The 13,312-nt window shown below is 43.2% G+C and overlaps 1 protein-coding gene across 1 annotated transcript in view; it reads right to left on the bottom strand.

Moving 5' to 3' along the window:
• The window catches only part of c8h8orf89 (chromosome 8 C8orf89 homolog), a 97,208-nt gene that overhangs the window by 82,534 nt on the left and 1,362 nt on the right, over positions 1–13,312 (bottom strand). The window lies entirely within an intron of this gene.

Raw genomic sequence — 13,312 nt, 5'->3', positions numbered from 1 at the left:
CTACTTGTGTGTCAATTCAAAATACAAGATGGTTACAAATAAATCCAATGAGGAAACATGGAGACATTTCTTCATTCTGATAGTGATTACAATGTGGAAATCAAGAGCAACAGAATTGATTGAAGCAAGTAGTTTTGATGCTTTCCATAAAGAAAAAGACATGAACATGAAAAAAGTATAAAAGATATGCTGAAAAGATGGAAGCAGTAGACACAACAGAGAGAGATTCACGTGGAGTACCTCACTAGGGGAATGTCACTGGACTCATAATCCAGAGTCCCAGAATAATCCTCTGGGGCATGGGTTCAAATCCCACCTCAGCAGCTGATGGAATTGGAATACAATTAATAAAAAATCTGGAATGATAAAGCTAGCCTCAGTAATGGTAACAATGAAACCACTCTCAATTATTGTAGAAACTCATCTGGTTCTCTAATATCCTTCAGGGAAGGAAATCTGCAACCGTTACCTGATCTGGCCTACGTGTGACTCCAGAGCCACAATGTGGTTGACTTTTAACTGCCCTCTGAAATGGCCCCGGAAGCCACTCAGTACAAGGGCAATTAGGAATGGGAAACAACTTTGCTAGTGACACCGCATCCCATGAAAGAATTTTAAAAAACTAGATGGGCTGAATGGCCTATTTCTATGTTGTACATTCCATGTAGACTCCCCAGAGTAAAAGCTCTCGAATTACACAACAGGCTTTGAGATTTTAGGTCTTTTTACCCTTTAAAAAAATACTCCTGGCAAGTTTAATTGAAGTGTTTAAAACGTGTAAAGGCTAAATTATCTCTGTGATAGGTCACGGAAAATGAAGTGCCACATGTATAGTATAATATACAAATCTCAGTCCAGGTTAGAGATTGGAAGATTTTTATTCATAGGGTTGTCTCAATATGTAACAAGCTACCAAGCTGCAGCAACTGATTTGCTACAAAAACACAAGGAATTGGCTGAGTTCTTTCTTAATATGACTGAAGTACAAGAGGGTGGTGGATCATCAGCTACATCCTTCATGGTACTGTGATCTCCTGGAACATCTTTTGGTCACTTTTGAAGATCACAAAGGCGTTTTCCAGAATTAACTTCCTCACATAACATGTTCTTTAAAAAAATCAATTTTTGTGCCTCTTCAAAAACATTATATAACTACGAGGAGGAGAGTATACTTGGGGTCATGATGTTTATAGACCTAATTGTCCTTTTCCTGTCTAGCTCTTCGTATGTTTTACATCCAAGTTTTATATTTACATTCTGTGTTCTGCTAAGATCAGACATGGAAATACTCACAGAGCCATCTCCTCCTCCTGCTAGTTGTCTGATTGGTCACCACAAATCTCGATTTGATAGGGCTACGGAGCTTTCCACTGATCTTTTGATGACGTTTATTTTAAAAAATATAAATTTTCAAAGGTTATGTTGATGACATATCGTGTTTACAATCCCGTCACCATGGGAATCCTGCTCCAATAATGAGAAGACCGACATTCACAGCTGTTTGAGAACTGGCTTGGTCCAAGCAATTTAAAAATCTCAATTCAATTTCTTAAAGGACCAAACCCTCTCAAGAATCTTAAACTTTCTGTAGGTGATGTTTGACAATGTGGCATTTCCACTGCAGGATCTCATAGTAAAGTCACAAATATTCCAATATCACTCTAACCAGTTAAAAAATAGGGCCAGCTTATATAACTCATTAGAAGGTTACTGGCTTCCTACCATCATCGTGGCTCATATATTTGGGGTCAAACAGGAAAAGTACCATTAACCTATAATTCCAGTGGAAATTCCCTTCATATGATTTACTTCAGACAGATAAGACAGGCCATAGAATCATATGACACAATAGGAGGCTATTTGGCCCATCATGGGCCAATCTATTTAGTTCCATTCCTCCTCTCTATCCGCAAATGTATTTTCTTCAAGGAGCCATTTAATTGTGTTGTGAAATACATAGAAACTTAAATAGAAAATAGGAATAGGCCATTCGGCCTTTTTGAGCTTGCTCCACCATTCATTATGATCATGGCTGATCATCAAATTCAATACCCTGATGCCGCCTTCCCTCCATTTCCCTTGATCCCTTTAGCCGCAAGAGTTAAGTCCAATTCCTTCTTGAAATCACACACATTGGCCTCAATTCCTTTCTGTGGTAGTGAATTCCACAGATTTATCACTCTCTGGGTGACGAAATTTCTCCTCACCTCAGTCCTAAAAGGTTATCTTCCAACTTTGACCCCTAGTTCTGGACTTCCCCACCAAATGGAACACACTTTGTGAATCTACTCTATCTAATCCTATTAGAATTTGATATATTTCTATGAGATCTCCTCTCACTCCTCTAAACTTTAATGGATATAATTCTGACCAACTGAAGTCTCTCCTCATGTGACAGTCCTGCAAAGGAACCAGTCCAGTAAACTTCTGGTGCACTCCCTCTATTGCAAGAACATCCACCCTCAGTTAAGGGCATCAAAATAGCACACATTATTCCAGATGTGGCCTCACTAATATCCTATACAATTTCAGTAAGACATCCCCATTCCTATACTCAAATCCTCTCACTATGAAGGTCAACATACCATTTGCCTTCTTTGCTGCCTGCTGTACTTGCGCATTTACTTTCAGCGACTGGCGTATGAAGACACCAAGTATTACATCTCTCAATTTACACCCAATGAAATAACAACGTGCTCTCTTATTTTTTGCTACCAAAGTGGATAATCTCACATTTATCCACATGGTACTGCATTTTGTCATGCATATGCTTACTCATTCACTCAGCCTGCCAAATCATACTGAAGCATCTATCTTCCTCACAGCTCGCCCAACTTTGTATCATTGGCATTTTTGGAGATAATACATTTAGTTCCCACATCAAATCATTAATAAATAATGTGAACAGTTGGGGTCCTAGCACAGCTAGTCACTACCTGCCAAGCGAAAATGACCCATTTATTCCAACTCTTTGCTTCCTGTCTGCTAACCAACTTTCTATCCATCTCACAACACTACCCACAATCCCACGCGCTTTCACTTCACATAGTAATGTGAAACCTTGTTGAAAGCCTTCCGAGAGTCAAAATAAACCACATCTACCAGTTCTTCCTGGTCAACTCTACTATTTACAATCAAAGATCTCCAAATAATTGATCTAATCTCTCTGCTTCAACTTCCCTCATGGGCAGCAAGTTACAAGTTATTACCACTTGCATAAAAAAATCTTCCTCACATTCCCCTTACATGTCTTGTCCAAAACCTTATTTGTGTGTGCCCCCCTAGTCCTTGCACTATCAGCTAATAGAAAAGTTTTCCTTGCCTACCTCCCATAAGCTTGTACCTCTATCAATTCTCCTTTGCTCCAAGATCAAACCCAGCTTCTTCAACATAATATTGTAGTTAAAATCACCCACTCTCTGCACTCTTTCAAGGACCCTCACAATCTAAAATGTGGTGACCAGAAGCGCATGCAATAATCTGGCCTAACCAGAACTTTATAAAGGTTCAGTATAGCTTTCCTGCTTTTGTACTCAATGCCTCTAGAAGCCTCAGATCCCAATGTTTTGCTAACCAATTTCTCACGTGCAGTCACCTTCAAAGATTCATGCATATGTTGCCCCCGATCCCTCTATCACCGGGCATGATTTAGAATTGTACCACAGAGTCTATATTTCCTTTCCCTATTCTTTCTGCCAAAATGAATTACCTGCACTTCAGTGTATTAAATTCCATCTTCATTTTGCTGTCTATAGTCTAGCCTATATCCAGCTGCAGCTGATTAGTCTCATCCTCACTGTTTGCCACTCCACCAAGTTTGATGTCAGTGGCAAATTTTGAAGGATTACTGCTTTCCAATATCCAAATCATTAATATGAAGTAGAGAAAAGGTGAATGCATTTTGTACCTCAAGGGAAAGGGTTAATGGATTTTGTACCTAGAATGTGTTACAAACATAACCCTTCATCATGACTGATCTTCTCAAGCTTACACTGCTCCTGGCAATAATAAGTTATTTGTTCATGTTTTACATGCTTTAGCTCTCATTTTTATAAAGACAGATAGTTTAATGTGGATGTTATTTTGTAGACTTTGCAAATCTTACCTATTTGTGTTAGTTGGACATCGTTACACAGATGGTAGTTTATGATACAGGCTTTTGACAGCTGCTGATTGCAGATCACGATACGGGCTTTTAACAGGAAGAGTCCTGCTGGGACAGCTGTGATTGCACAAGTACATTCAAAGACAGGGCTGTCGGTACTGCTGCAGAAGGATTTTGAATCATGACCGGATTAAGCCTGTGTCATGATTGCAGCTGGACATTAAATTGTGATTAAATCTGGGGCTGTATCACAATCAAGGAAGGAAGACCCAGAGTTCTGGCCGGAATGGGAAACTTGTGTCGTGATTGACACTAAGACTCATGATGTATAAATGCCCACTTGTGTTTGTGTTATATGAGAAGTTTGGTAGTCCATTGTAAGAAACCAGTTTCTCCCAAAATTCTGGAATAGACGCCAGAGTTTTGAAATAAAAAACACTGTATTTTGACTCACTACATTCTTCGAGGTATTATTTTACCTACAACAAATACATATTAAACAAAACAGCAGACCTAGCACTGACCTTTGGGGAACACCATTATCTACCATCCTCCAGTCTGAAAAACAACCATACCTTGACTCACTCTTTTCTATCCTTAAATCTTTTTTTAATCCAAGTTGACATGGCCCCTCAATTTTGTTAACAAGCTTTAATGCTTTATCAAAAACTTTCTTAAAATCCATATAGACAACATCCACTGCATTCCCTTCATCAACCTATTATTTCATGAAAAAAATCAATTAGTCTTTTACAAATCCATGATCATTTTCCTTAAATAACTCAAACCTCCCTATGTGCCTGTTGATTTTTCCCTGATTATTGTCTCCCGGACTGATGTTAAACTAATAAGCCTGTAGTTGCTGGACTGTCATAAGAACATAAGAAATAGGAGGAGTAGGCCATCTAGCCCCTCGAGCCTGCCCCGCCATTCAATAAGATCATGGCTGATCTGTCGTGGCTCAGTTCCACATTCCCGCCCTCTCCCCATAACCCTTAATCTCCTTGCCTATCAAAAACCTATCAACCCGCGTCTTAAATATATTTAGCAAGGCAGCTTCCACCACTTCAACGGGCAGAGAATTCCAGAGATTCACCACCCTTTGAGTGAAGAAGTTCCTCCTCAGCTCCATTCTAAACCACCCCCCCTTTATCTTGAGGCTGTGCCCTCTAGTCCTACTGTCCTTTCTGAGCGGGAAGAGCCTCTCCACCTCTATCCTATCCATCCCATTCATCATCTTATACGTCTTAATGAGATCTCCCCTCATTCTTCTAAACTCTAACGAGTACAAGCCTAGTTTATCCAGCCTCTCCTCATAGTTCAACCCCCTCAGCTCCGGTTTTGGCCTAGTGAACCTCCTCTGTACTCCCTCCAAGGCCAAGATATCATTGCATAAGTGCGGCGACCAAAACTGCACACAGTATTCCAGCTGCGGCCTCACCAGTGCCCTGTACAGTTGCAGCAAGACCTCCCTACTTTTATATTCAATCCCCCTCGCTATGAAGGCCAGCATCCCATTCTCCTTCCTGACCACCTGCAGGCTGGGTTTTTGCGACTCATGCACAAGGACCCCAAGGTCCCTCTGCACCGTAGCATGCTGCAGTTTTTTCGCCATGTAAGTAATAGTCCTTCCTACCAAAGTGGACAACTTCACACTTGCCAACATTAAATTCCATTTGCCAGTTCCTGGCCCATTCGCCAGTTCCTGGCCCATTCGCCCAGCCTATCTAGATCCCTCTGCAGACTTTCCACACCCTCCACACAATTTGCCGTTCCACCAATCTTGGTGCCATCAGCAAATTTTGATACCATACACTCGGTTCCCTCCTCCAGATCATCTATATAAATGGTAAATAGCTCAGGCCCCAGCACCGATCCCTGGGGCACTCCACTAGTCACCAACCGCCAATCCGAATAGCACCCATTGACCCCCACTCTCTGCCTCCTATTTGACAGCCAATCCCCTATCCACGCTAATACCCTACCCACAACTCCATGTCCCCTGACCTTCTGTAATAACCTCTTGTGCGGCACCTTATCAAACGCCTTCTGAAAATCAAGAAACACCACATCCACCGGCTCTCCTCTATCCACCGCCCTAGACACATCCTCATAGAACTCCAGCAAATTCGTCAGACACGACTTCCCCTTAACGAAACCGTGCCGCGTCTGCTCTATCAAACAATTCTCCTCAAGATGCCTCGCTATTTTCTCCTTGATCACGGATTCTAGCATTTTACCTACAACAGACGTTAAACTAACCGGCCTATAATTCCCTGCCTTTTGCCTGCCACCCTTCTTAAACAACGGCGTAACATTAGCCGTTTTCCAATCTTCTGGCACTTCCCCAGAATCCAGCGACGTTTGGAAAATAATCACCAAGGCATCCACTATCACCTCCGCCATTTCTTTCAGAACCCTTGGATGCATTCCATCCGGTCCTGGGGACTTGTCCACAGTCAGTCCCTCCAGTCTTTCGAGCACTGCCTCTCTAGTAACAATAATGTCATTCACGCCCTCCACTCCTACCATCTTTCCATCGCTAACACCCAGCAAATTATTCACGTCCTCCTCCGTGAAGACTGATACAAAAAAGTTATTCAAGGCCTCAGCCATTTCCCCATCCCCTACCACTAAGTCCCCCCTCTCATCCTCGAAGAGTCCAACGTTCACCCTAGTCAGCCTCTTCCTTTTTATATATTTATAAAAACTCTTACTATCCTTTTTTTATATTAAGCGCTAGCCCAGCTTCATTGTTTATCCTACCCTTCTTTATCAACTTCTTCGTCATTCTTTGTTGACATTTAAACCTCTCCCAAACCTCTTCTCGCCCACTACTCTTAGCTACTCTAAATGCATCCGCTTTTAACACTTTCCTTTACCTCCTTCGTTATCCATGGCTGATTATCTCTCCTCCTACGATCCTTTTTAACCATCGGAATAAATTTCTGCTGAGCACCAAGAAAGATCTCCTTAAAGATCCTCCACTGTTCCTCAGCAGACCTATTTTCCAACGTGCTCCCCCAATCAACATTTGCCAATTCCTCTCTCATCCTATCATACTCCCCTCTGTTCAAAGGGCACATGTCCGGGAACCCACTTTCTCCTCCTCCATCTGCATCAGAAACTCCACCATACAATGATCACTCTTCCCAAGAGGATCCTTTACCACAAGGTCCCTAATTCTACCCGCCTCATTACATAACACCAGATCCAAGATAGCTCGCTCCCTCGTCGGCTCCAACACACTGTTCAAGGAAACTATCCCGGCAGCATTCTAAGAACTCTTCCTCAAGCCCACCGCGTCCAACATGGGTCAACCAATCAATATGTAGATTGAAATCCCCCATAATTATCGCCGTTCCATTCCTGCACGCCGCATTTATTTGCGCGTTAATAGCCCGCCCCACCTCCAGATCATTATTTGGGGGCCTATAGACGACACCCACCAGCGTCTTCCTCCCTTTGCTGTTCCTAATCTCCACCCACAACGATTCCACTTTCTGCTCTTTGGCTCCTATATCATCCCTTACTACCACCCTGATGCTATCCTTAATCAGCAGAGCTACGCCCCCCCCAACTTTTTCCTCCCGCCTATCCTTCCTAAACACTTGATACCCCTGTACATTCAGCTCCCAGTCCCTGTCACCTTGCAGCCACATCTCTGTAATGGCCACCAGATCATATCCATTTGTGCTGATCTGCACCACCAGCTCATTCACTTTATTCCGAATGCTTCGTGCATTCAGATAAAGTGCCTATATCCCAGCCTTCACCTGTACCCTATTAGCCGGAACACCTCCAACCTTACTCACGCCCCCTACTCCCTTTATTATTGGAACATCCTTGGCCTCTTCCCTTACCTGTACCCTCTCCTTTACCATAGTTTCACCTACCCTCGCACCCTCCCCCCCCCCCCCAAATAGTTTAAGAACATAAGAAATAGGAGCAGGAGTAGGCCATCTAGCCCTTCGAGCCTGCCCCGCCATTCAATAAGATCATGGCTGATCTGTCGTGGCTCAGTTCCACATTCCCGCCCTCTCCCCATAACCCTTAATCCCCTCGCTTATCAAAAACCCATCAACCCGCGTCTTAAAAATATTTAGCGAGGTAGCCTCCGCCACTTCAACGGGCAGAGAATTCCAGAGATTCACCACCCTTTGAGTGAAGAAGTTCCTCCTCAACTCCGTTCTAAATCGCCCCCTCTTATCTTGAGGCTGTGCCCCCTAGTCCTACTGTCCTTTCTGAGCGGGAAGAGTCTCTCCACCTCTATCCTATCCATCCCATTCATCATCTTATATGTCCCATTCATCATCTTATATGTCTCAATGAGATCTTCCCTCATTCTTCTAAACTCTAACGAGTACAAGCCTAGTTTATTCAGCCTCTCCTCATAGCTCAACCCCGGTATCAGCCTAGTAAACCTCCTCTGCACTCCCAAGGCCAAAATATCCTTGCGTAAGTTCAGCGACCAAAACCCTATCTACAGTCCTATCTACACGATTCACCAGGACTCTGGTCCCAGCACGGTTCAGACCAACCCCATCCCACCTGAACAGGTCCCACCTGCCCCAATACTGGTGCCAATGCCCCATAAATTCAAACCCATTCCTCCCACACCAATCCCTGAGCCACCCATTCACTTCCTTAATCTTGTCAACCCTACGCCCGTCTGCACACGGTTCAGGCAGTAGTCCGGAGATAACCACCTTGTCGGTTCTACTTTTTAATTCTGTTCCCAGCTTTTCATACTCCTTCCCCAGATCCTCAGTTTGCATTTTGCCTACGTCTTTGGCACCCACATGTACTGCAACGACTGGATTCTCACCCTCCCACTCCAGGTTCCTCTGCAGCCCTGATGCGACATCCTGGACCCGAGCACCAGGCAGACAACACACCCTTCTGTGCACTTTGTCATTGTGACAAAGGACAGTGTCAATACCCTTAACCCCACTATCCCCAATTACCACTACATTCCTTCTCACCTTCTCTTTGTCTATGTGCTGTGTCTGCATCACTGTACCGTGTGCAGTTTGCTCACCAACCTCACAGCCCTCGTTCTTGTCCACACTGGAAGCAAGAACCTCAAACCTGTTATGCAGATTGAGAGGCTGAGGCATTTGGGCCCCACCCTCCTTCCTCCGGTCCCCACCCTCCTGTTCCTGACCCTTAGTGTTAGCCAGTCGGGGGGGGGGGGGGGGCGCGGGTGTGGTGGTGGTGGTGGTGGATGTCTCTTGCATCTCATTATCAATGGCACCCTCCCTCCCCCTGATGAGCCTCAGTGTCTGTAGCTCACAGGCCAGCTCATCTACTTTGAGCTGGAGCTCCTCCAGCAACCTGCACTTACTGCAGACATGGTCACTGGGAAGGACCCTGGGGTCCACCAGCTCCCACATCATACAGAAACAGCACATCACATGCCCCTCCATTATTCCCTGTATTAATATTGAGCAACGATTTCAACGTAAACTTACCTGGTCCTTTTCTCCAAAGCCCTTTGTTCCTAAGCCCTAGTAGCTCACTCTGCTGCCCGCTCCAACGCTGCCCGCTGTCTACACCAGGCCTCCTTTTAAACCTGGCGCTGTTTAAAAGCCTGCTTACCCACAAATCCCTGCTATCCACTCCCTTTGAATTCTTAAAGCGGTAAACACAAAAAGCCCGCGAAAATGCTTTTAAATGATTTAAACAGTTTTTAAACAGGTAATTTCTTACCTGACTCACTGCTCCTTCACTCTGCCTGCTCCAGCAAACAATGGAAGGGCTATACCTTTCTTGAATAAGAATGTTATATTTGACACTCTTGAATCTTCTAACATCTCCCTTGTACCTAGGAAGATTATGGCAAGCCCTTCTGCTATCTCTACTCCTACTTCCTTTAGCAACCTGGAATGCAAGCCTTCTGGAAAGGCAATTTGTTCACTCAAAGCATAGCCAGTCTTTCCAGTATCTGCTCCATTTAAATTTTCATCCCATTCCGTTATCTCGACTAATTCTACTTCTAATGGTCAGATTCCTCAGCCTTAGAAAACACATCTAGGAATTCCAGCTTTTCCTCGTGCTTTTTACATCACTTTCTTTATCAAATGCCAACTCAACATCTCACCACCCACTTACATGCTGGTAGAAAATGTTTGAGTTCCCTTTTATGTTGACTGTTACAGTATTCTTATATCTTCTCTTTACCAGTCTGATTTTCCTCTTCATTTCCCCACTCAACCTATTGTATTTGAACTGGTTACAGCTTGAAGAATTCACCTGACAGGCATTATATACTCTCATTTTTTGTTTCATCACATCTCTAATTCCACCATCATGCAAGAAGTGCTGGATTTGGTTCCCCTTACCTTTCAGTCTTGTTGGAATGTACCTAGTAAATGTAACTCCTTTATAACACAGCAAATGTAACTCCTTTATTCAAAAAAAGAGGGACTGACAGAAAGCAGGTTACAGCCCAGCTAGCCACATATCTGTTACGAAGAAAATGTTAAAAGTTATTATTAAAGATGTTGTAGCAGGACACTTGGAAAAATTCAAAGCAATCAGCAGAGTCAATGTGGTTTTGTGAAAGTGGAGTCATGTTTAACCAACATTTGAGTTGTTCGAAGGAGTCACTTAAAATCATAGAAACCATGCAGAAGGATGCCATTCTGCCCATTGAGTCTGTACTGATAACAATACCACCCAAGCCTTATCCCCATAACCCCACGTATTTACCCTGCTAATCTCTCTGACACTAAGGGGCAATTTAGCATGGCCAATCAACCTAATCCCCACATCTTTGGGCTGTAGGAGGAAACCAGAACACCAGGATGAAACCCATGCAGACACAAGGAGAATGTGCAAACTCCATACGACACAATCACCTGAGGCCAGAATTTAACCCGGGTCTCTGGCACTGTGAATCAGCAGTGCTAACCATCATACCACCCCACTTGCTGTGGATAAAGGGCAACTGGCAGATGTACTGTACATAGATTTCCAGAAGGCATTTGAAAAAGGTGCCATATCAAATGTTATTGTGGAAAATAAAAGCTCGTGGTGTAGGGAATAACATATTAGTATGGACTGAAGACTAGCTAGCTAACTGGAAACAAAGTTGGCATAAATGGGTCTTTTTCTGGTTGGCAGGAAGTGGTGAGTGGTGTGCCACAGAGAGGTGGATAAAAGGACTGAAGGTATGCTTGCTAAATTTGCTGATGACACAACAGTAGAAAAGGAAATTGTGAAGAGGATGTAAGGAGGCTACAAAGTGACACAGATAGATTAATTGAGCAGGTAAAAATCTCACAAATGGAGTTTAATGTGGACAAATGGAGTTTAATGTGGACAAATGTGAATTTGTCTATTTTGGCAGGAAGAATAAAAAAAGAGTTTATTATCTGAATGATGACAGATTGCAGAGCTCTGAGGTGCAGAGGAAGCTGGGTGTCCTCGTCCATGAATCAAAGACTGGTTAGTGTACATATACAGCAAGTCATTAGAAAAGTTAATAGAACGTTACTATTTAAATGTGACGGGAACTGATTACAAAAGTAGGGAGGTTATGTTTCAGTTGTACAGGGCATTGGTGCAACCACATCTGGAGCAGTGAATACAGTACTGGTCTCCTTATTTATAGAAAGATGTAAATGCACTAGAAACAGTTCAGGCAGGGTTTACTAGACTAATACTGAGAATCGACAGGTTGTCTTATGAGGAAAGGTTGTAAGATTAGGCTTGTAGCCAGCAGAGCAGTGGTTTCCAGTCTTTTGCGTGACATGGCACAAGTGTATACTGTAAAAGATTTTAACATCTCCTATTTTCTCCATGTTCTTCCCTCGCTGGAAACTTCATTTTTAATTTTTTCCTGTTCATTCACGTGTTTTTTTTAAAACTTTTCCCTGATGAGGGACACTTTTCCGGAGTTGAGGGGGTTGAACTATAAGGAGAGGCTGAATAAACTAGGCTTGTACTCGTTAGAATTTAGAAGAATGAGGGGAGATCTCATTTAGACATATAAGATGATGAATGGGATGGATAGGATAGAGGTGGAGAGGCTCCTCCCGCTCAGAAAGGACAGTAGGACTAGGGGGCACAGCCTCAAGATAAGGGGGCGGCAGTTTAGAACAGAGTTGAGGAGGAACTTCTTCACTCAAAGGGTGGTGAATCTCTGGAATTCTCTGCCTGTTGAAGTGGTGGAGGCTGCCTCGCTAAATATATTTAAGACGCAGGTGGACAGGTTTTTGATAGGCAAGGGGATTAAGGGTTATGGGGAGAGGGCGGGAAAGTGGAACTGTGCCACGACAGATCAGCCATGATCTTATTGAATGGCGGGGCAGGCTCGAAGGGCTAGGTGGCCTACTCCTGCTCCTATTTCTTATGTTCTTATGTTCTGTCTCTGTGGCTTCTCCTGGGGATTTTGTACCCTTTCTGAGATTTTGCACTGGCGCATGGAGCTGAAGACAAAAGTCCCAAGTGCCATTGGTCATGCATTGCCCTCACCATCATAAAATATCTAAACCATGCATGTGCGGCTCTTTACCAATGCACATACACACAAGGCCCAAGACTCGCTGCATCTCGGAGATGTCAACCACAAAGCTGAAGACGAAGGTTGGTGTTAATTTAGTTACGTGAATTTTGAATTCTTTGTGGCATACTTAGGGGATCTTCAAGGCACAATGGTTGGGAACCACTGCAGTAGTTTAGAAGAATAAGAGGCGACTATGTGATTAAGAGGCAAATATTTTCAAGGCTGACATAGATCTTTCATCAGTAGAATCAAGGGTTATGGGGATAAGGCAATAAAGTGGAGTTGAAGACTATCACATCAGATCAGTCATAAACTTATTGAATGGCAGAACAGACTCAATGAAATGAAATGATTATTTCTGCTTCTATGTCTTATGGTGCTACAGACTTGATCGAAACCTTTAAGATTCTGAAAGATATTTATAGAGTGGATTTGGAGAGGATGTTTCCTCTTGTCAGGGAACGTAGAAGGAGGGGGATCACTGTTTAAAAATAAGGGGTCACATTTAAGATGAAGATGACCATCAACGTACCCCTCCAGTCTGAAAATCTCTAATCAAGGTCAATTCTTATCAAATCACTGATATCGTCCCTTTTTTTTAAATCTGATGATAGCTAACCATGGAAAACATAACCATGTTCAAAAATTGAAAGAGTTTTTCTGTCCCAGTCATTTAAAATATTGACCAATCCTCT

The sequence above is a fragment of the Carcharhinus amblyrhynchos genome, chromosome 8, assembly GCF_965287045.1.
Source record: "Carcharhinus amblyrhynchos chromosome 8, sCarAmb.v2.hapA, whole genome shotgun sequence".
NCBI lineage: Eukaryota > Metazoa > Chordata > Chondrichthyes > Carcharhiniformes > Carcharhinidae > Carcharhinus > Carcharhinus amblyrhynchos.
This window is presented reverse-complemented; position numbering and strand designations above follow the sequence as displayed.